General features: G+C 41.5%; 1 pseudogene; it reads left to right on the top strand.

Moving 5' to 3' along the window:
- Positions 1-7,500, top strand: part of LOC138012621 (ATP-dependent DNA helicase Q1-like) — a 12,612-nt pseudogene that overhangs the window by 3,743 nt on the left and 1,369 nt on the right.

The following is a 7,500-nucleotide window of genomic DNA, read 5'->3' as shown; positions in this document are numbered from 1 at the left end:
ATTCGTTACAACTGCAGCTACCAACTAATTCCGTCAGAAGATCTATGTAGGGCTTCTTTCGTTTAACGTTGATTGTTGAGATGTCAAGCTGATAAAAATTACATATGTCTTGGAGGATCTGCACAGAAAACTTTGCGAGTTTAGAGCAAGCTGCGATTTCACAGATGTTATGCGTATCGTACATGATCGGATGCTGCAATGATATTTCTGCCATGACTTCGTTACTCAATTCTTGTATGTTCTGTTCACGAATTTTATCCAGCTCTTCGGCGTGTTCATCTTCTTCGTCCCCAGATTCAGCAGCTTGGACAACTTTCTTTGAAGCAAGGCGTGAGAAAAAACTTGCAACTTGCTGAGAAGTTAAATAACTCGAAGCATCAAATCTAGAAGAGCCATCTGCGTTTCTAGCTTTTCTCATTGACTTGGAAACATTGGTGGGATCAGCTTTCTTTCCAGTATGTTCGCCGCTTTTGAATACTTCTGTAAGGTATTTTTTCTGGTTTTCATTCAGTCGGGTTCTTTGAGTACTGGAGGATTTCAACGCCCAGCCCATTGACAACGATGAACGGGAATCCGGTGCCTTAGCAGTACCAGTATCCTCTACCGGATTATCAACAGTGGCAACACCCTGTTCTAGTTTTGATGCATAGGACATCATTGCCTTATCGAGAAGCGTTAGGCTCTCAAGAGCATACTTGTGCTTTCCAACATCAAGATGATGTTCAAGGGACGAAAATCTTTGAAATGATTTTACGCATCCGTCTTCAGGACATGCAAACAGTTTACACTGACACTCCACGTCGTCCTCACTTTGTTCATCCGAAGCTTCTCCGGCATCCGATCCCAAGTGCTCCTCTCCTTGCTGGGTTTGGGGTGATTTTCTCCTCGCTGTTATCGCCGTGAATGTAGCCTTTGGATCTCTGGCCTCCTTTAACATGGTTAGCATTGGTACAGAGTATTTTTCTGGTAAATCAAACTGACTCCACGGCAGGAATTTACCTGGGCCAACCGCATATGACCTCCAAACTCTCATTCCCTCATTGCCATATTCAACGTTATTGATAAAGCTAACACCTTCCCATTTTACAGGGACTGGCTTGGGAATATTCTGTGTGTCGCACAGCATAGCTCTTACTCCAGGCATACCACCCGAGGACTCTACGGCATTCTTCATTTGCTCTGGAGTTTCGACATCTCGGCCAGAATTTAGGTATATTCTCATATGGTTTTTAATTGCAGCTGCTTTGCGGTCGCAAGACCCTTTGCCCCCTTGCGGATCCGAGAAATCTAGTCTGACGTTGATATCGTACTTCTTAGCTACCTGCTGAATTGCCAGTAGTGTGGAAGCACTGTGATAGCATCCTGCATTGTCCTGTCTAAAATAAACACGATTTACATTGGGTATTGCATTCTTGAGTTGTTGCAGGACGTCATCGATAATGGCCAAAACTGTGACGCTGTCTTGGTTACAGCTTTGAAAAACGTGAACAAATGACAGCATTTGGGGTTGACCTTCGACTATTCTCGTGGCAGTGGTTATGTGCCATGAAATACCTCGCTTTCCAAACCAATCAGTTTGACTTTCGCGATATTTTCTTGGGAGGTATTTCATGGCCCAATCCAAGACCAAAAGCACCGAATAAGCGTCTAAATTCTTTAAGACATCTAGACGCGCCTCATCTTGGTTGATTGATCTGAGTAAATGAGCCTTCCATGCTTCGATTCTTTTCTTAGCTAGAGAAACTACATATTTCATCTCATCATTCTCATCGCTTGAGATTTCAGCATTTTGCAAGGCAGACTCAACTTCGTGGACTACATTCGGAAACACGTCACATCGATCACATGCCAGGTCGTGCTCATGATCACAGGAGCTGATGTAATCAGGATCAGCGTGATAGCTAAGGGCGTAGGCCCTACAATGATCTGGGACTCTGGAACTTGGCGATACATGTACCTGCAAACAAACACGATATCTTTGAAATATTTACTCTACTTATTTCTACTGACGATGTTATCATAACAAGTTATGATTCAGTTTTTTGTTTCGTTTTTTTTTTTTGTTTTTTTTCGGTTTACCAATATGTTGCAACACAGTATTCGCCATTGTCGTTTACAGTCTTTACTTTTGACTCTCGAAGAGAATTGAAGAGAGGGATGATAAAGCACAGTTGGCTCTCTGTTGTCACAAGACATGCTGAAACTATATCATGCCTTTGTAGCTTTGCAAGATACAATGTTTATTCATTGCTTGTGACCTGATGTTATGAAATTAAGCCATCTTTAATACCTCCATTTTAATTTCACTTCAATTATTTCATGACGTCAGAAAATAGCATAAATCGATATCAAGTTAAAGAAAACAACAATTGGGCGCTTAAGTAAACAAACTTGTCATAGCTACTGGAGAGAACTCGCGACTAAAAATTGGAAATGTGTCTAATTCTTTGCGTCAAAACACGGTTATTCATGGCAGTCTGAAGAATCATGGATTAACAGTGATCTCAAATTGTCCTTGGGTGACACATGAAAATTACAGAAATTTTAAGCACATCGTAATGATCTGTTCCTTTGAAAAATGTAGAAAAAAAAAACACTTGGAAAAGTTTGTCCCGCTCAGACTCCCTCTCTCAACCCGCCAGCCACCTTTGCTTCTCCAAGAATAAAAACTGGCGTCTGAGTCCTAAAGGTGTTGCTCTTAGTTACACATTATATGTTGATATTACATGTTGATGGCATCCATAACACGTACGTACAACCGAGGGGACTCATAAAAACTTTCGTTATATGCGCATGTGTTTAGCTTTATGTATCACATTTTCAGCGGTCCTACCTTAAAATCACCTTTAAGATAGCGTTTGGCCTGCTTTAATTTTTCACTTTGGCTTTTTGCCCAGGAGAGACCTTTGCCATATTCGCCAAGGTTCTCAATGACAGCTGCCAGTTCATCAAAAGCCTTTGCACCCTCAGCTGAGACATAGTCAAGCCCTTGTAAAGATCTGCGCACAGAAGCAGAACATACTTTAAGAATCCTACACAGCGTAGAGCGGCTCATCGGGACAAAGCCAGTCTCATGGCAGTAACTCTGGTACTGTTGGACAATCTGCTCCGGAATCATTGTTCTCACCACGTTTGGAATTTTTATCTCCGTGTTCGATGACAACTTTAAGGTTTTTTCACCGAATGGCAAATCTTGCATCACGTATGAACTAGTGATGAATGCTAAGAAGTGGTCAAGTTGTGGCGGCAAGACTCTCATCCTTTTGTTTTCAGCCAGAGGAACGGTGGTGCCTCTACCATGAAGTAAGATATGATGCCGAGCGATGTTGAATCTGTATCTAGAGAGATTTGGTAGCCATGTTTTCAGTACTTTGAAGCTGACTTTATCAGCCATAATTGACAATAACTGCCTGCGCGTACTCCAGTGCCCTGCGTTCTGATAGCATTCGACCAGGACCCCCAACAACGTACAGTCAATGTCACCCGCGTCTTCGTTAGACGATTGTAAGCAATCAAGTAACATCTCTGCACTATTAGGCGCAATTTCTTCTAACGCTGCAAAGACGACCTGCCTCGCTTTGCGCCTGTGGAACCGTTTTGTTCTTTCTGCAGCTTCTTCCCAAGGTGTAACCATTATATGACGGATGGGACTAATGTCTCTGGAGGCCAAAAACAAATTAAGTTTTTCTCTTGAGGTTCTCGTCCCAAAATTATCTCCAGATGGAGTTGTAAAACTTTCAGATGGCTGATAGAAACTTGTTGGTGTTTCAGCATCTCTCATTGCACCTTGAGGTGTCTGTAATATTGGACTTACGTTCTTAGGGTTGAAGATTACCTCATCATCATCCTACAAATAGAAAATAACTTACTTTTATAACCTTTACAATTAACAACACTTACAACAAGGTAGAAATTGAGGTGTAGTTTGCAACCACAAAGCACAACGGCAACATGGGAGACATGGTAACATGATGCGAATGTGAGGAGCACGAACGCTAACAATAAAGCAGCAAGTTTTTTTTAAAAAATTATATAGGAAAATGACCCAAACCCTGCGCTGCGATGGGCTAACAAAGTGGGCCAGATATATGGGTTATTTACCAAGTGTGAGGTCAAGATGTCTGGATATTGGCCAAGTTCTTTTTTTGCGTGTTTATGGACCTAGACCGAGCCGAGGTCCATAGACTCGCAAGAAAAAAAATCAGGCCGATATCCAGCCTTGTATGACTAGCTCTTTGAGCGGGCAAGATGAACCAAATCGCGCGCTGCGATTGGCTACCCGTGCGGGCAAGATGGAGCTATCTTGCCCGCTCGGGATTTCGCGCTTGATCCCGCAAGATCAAAGATCATTTTTTGGTGTTTTAAGTCGTATAATAAATCCTTTATTGACCAAGCCTGTTCGGTCAAGATGGCTGGATATTGGCCTCGTTCCTTTTTTGTGTGTTTTTGAACCTCGACTTCGTCTCGGTCCATAAACACGCAAAAAAGGAACTTGGCCAATATCCAGCCATCTTGACCTCACGCACGCTATATCTTGAACGAACAAGCTTGGTCAATAAAGGATTTATTATATGGCTTTCGGATGAATTGTTCTTGCGGAACACGGCGGGTAGTCCCGAGCGGGCAAGATAGCTCCATCTTGCCCGCTCGGGTAGCGAATCACAGCGCAGGATTTTATTCATCTTGCCTGCTCACGGAGCTAGCCATATAAAAAGCGTTATCTTGCCCGATAAGCTCGGGATTACCCACTGTGTCCCGCATTAAAAAGTTGTTCTGTGGCACATAAAAATAGCGAGGAAAACACAGGGCTCAGCCAAAAAAGGTTTGAATATTTCTAAATATTCCTAAATTTTCTAAATTTCTTAATATTTTCTAAATGTCTCGAAAACTTCATAATATCCCAAAAATATTCGGATATTTGTGGGAAGGCTTGGTCTCCTTCCTTTTTTTGCGTGTTTATGGACCTCGACTCCGCCTCGGTTCATAAATACTCAAAAAGGGAACTTGTCCATCATTCAGCTATCTTAACCGCACACTTGGTGCTGGCCTCGTTTCAGTTCTGAATGTTTGGATAGCCTTATCTGTGTGTCAATAAGAGAGTTTAATTTGTTGCAAATCTCATCAGACTCATCCGCAGTCCTTTAATCTTGCTTGGAATGCTCTAGCCGTATACATAAATGTTTCGGTCATTTCGAGCCTGTATCAGTGATAAACATAAGTAAAACTAAAACCACTCGTAGACCCCTTTTTTACATGCGACTTGTGGAGTGTCACGTGACGTATGCACTACCTTAAAAAGTTCCTTATAAAAAGGAGAAACGATAGATGTATCAACAGCAAGAAGCTAATTAATGCTAATGCGAAGCCGTTAACAATTTAACTCAAGGAAAGCGTGGTATACTCACTAATGTCATTCTTTCCATTTGATCAGTTATGTTGGAATCAACTCCCATTTGTCCAAAGACTGGAGAATAATGCATTTCGGTGTCAATTATCTCTTTTAATCTCTGTCTACATGTCCTGCACACACCTGTATTAAGAGGTCGAAGAAACACAGTTAGGCTGGGATGCAACCTATTACTAACTCAAAAAATGAAAATTAAGACTTACCTGACCCAACTGATACGAAGAAACCAGTCTTACGTAAGACTCCCTCTGACTCTCTCTTTCCCAACCCTCTGTCACCTTTTGGCCAAGGTCCTTTGCCCTTACCATGGCCGGAAATGTCTTCCGGAACCCTGCACCTGGTGCTGGATCCTCTGCTCCAGCCTATTCCAAGTTTTGTCCGATGGTTAGGACATATCGTCATGGTGCGCAAACTTTCGCTTTTGCTGAATTTCGCTGCTCGGCATAAAATCAGCTCGACTTCATCTTCAGGTCCGGTAAATTTATAAGTAGACTTATGACTGTCGATATCCTTATTGCACGAAAGTAACGGAACAATTTCAGTATCACGCTTTCAATCTTTCGGGTTATAACCACAAACTCCACCAACAATAGCCTTAAAAGAACAACAACCCTCCATTTTCTGTTACAAAACTGAACCATGACACATATCAATACCCCGCCACTAAGCAAACAAAAAACGCCAAATATTGTGGCATGGCCAGGGTTTGTTTACTCAGGTAACTACTAATTAAATTTGGTCTCTTTTTCTCACCGATTAGTCACGTTGTGATTTCCTTTTTTTTATTTCACTTAGTTCTTTCTTCTTTTACCTATAATTTGTTCATAGCGATTTTTTAAAATTGTAGTGAGTACAAGCACTTTATCAGCTATTGTCTAAAATGCCTCATTAAGTACTTCAAACGTGACTTGATATAAAAAGTAAGGGAGCGTGTGGGGGGGGGGGGAAGACATAACGAAGGCACTGGTCTATCTACTGATAGGTTTCTGGCGGTTAGCTGTCCAAAGCAGTGCCAAATAACCATGATATTGACTGCGTTGCTGGGCACTTTTCTCAGTTTTTGAACCTTGTTTGAAGGTTCTGTGTCGACATGGCACCCTGCTAGAGAGGCCCATGACACGTGAATGAGTGACGGGCCAATTGTTTGTTTTTTTAACAAGCGCACACTACTACGCTACTCACTATCACAGAATAGATAGTGAGTTGCGTTGCAATTCAGAGAATTACGCGCTAGTAGATTTATACAAAAAAACGGATAAACTTGCAATAAATTGTTTCACTTATCCTAAGAGTGCTCAATACAAAATATGCAAAGCAAACTACGAATATGAAAACAAATATTGATATTTGTTTCTTTTTTATTTTTCATTTATTATATTATATACCCCTACCGGAAAAAGTACCCGCCAAAAAGGAAAGCATTGCGTGACGAGCTAGTGATTTTGTTGCGGGCGCCGACACGCCTGAGAGCAATGGTCGCAATCAAATGTAATATGTTGGTCTAGCAGGCTTAGTACGTACAAAGCAAGCAATTATCTGCAAATTACTTAGCAGTTGTTGACTTAGGTAGATGCAGTTGTGATCATATGCCCCGAAAGATGGTCACAGATTTATGGTATTCGACCACTGAATACGTGTGCAACGAACGTTGTGTACACAAAAGCAAACTTGACCACTTAAAATGCGACGAATGGTGAGAGAAACACGTTAAATCAGCCTTTGGACCTGCCTCTTACGGCAAATAAGGTTAGAACATTTCGAATTTATCAGCTCTGTGTCTCTTTCAACTTAATATGGGTCCATACATCTGGCGCGTGCTTAAATATATGTGTAATGCCAGTTGACGACGGAAGGTGAAATATTTGCATTTTTTACGTACTTTGAAAAGCTCTAGCGTCGCTCACAATCATTTGCCCAAAGAAATTTTTACGCCAATCTGTAGACCATCCTTCTACAATTGGACCACCAGAAGCTTAATCCATTTGAAGGTTTCGCACATGGTGAAAATTAATTGTATTCACGAAGTACTTTCAAGTGAAAGAAATGTATGTCTTCGAAATTTAATTATTTTGCACCCAAAAAATAACGCAACA

Source organism: Montipora foliosa, chromosome 1 (assembly GCF_036669935.1).
Source record: "Montipora foliosa isolate CH-2021 chromosome 1, ASM3666993v2, whole genome shotgun sequence".
In the NCBI taxonomy this organism is placed as follows: domain Eukaryota; kingdom Metazoa; phylum Cnidaria; class Anthozoa; order Scleractinia; family Acroporidae; genus Montipora; species Montipora foliosa.
This window is presented reverse-complemented; position numbering and strand designations above follow the sequence as displayed.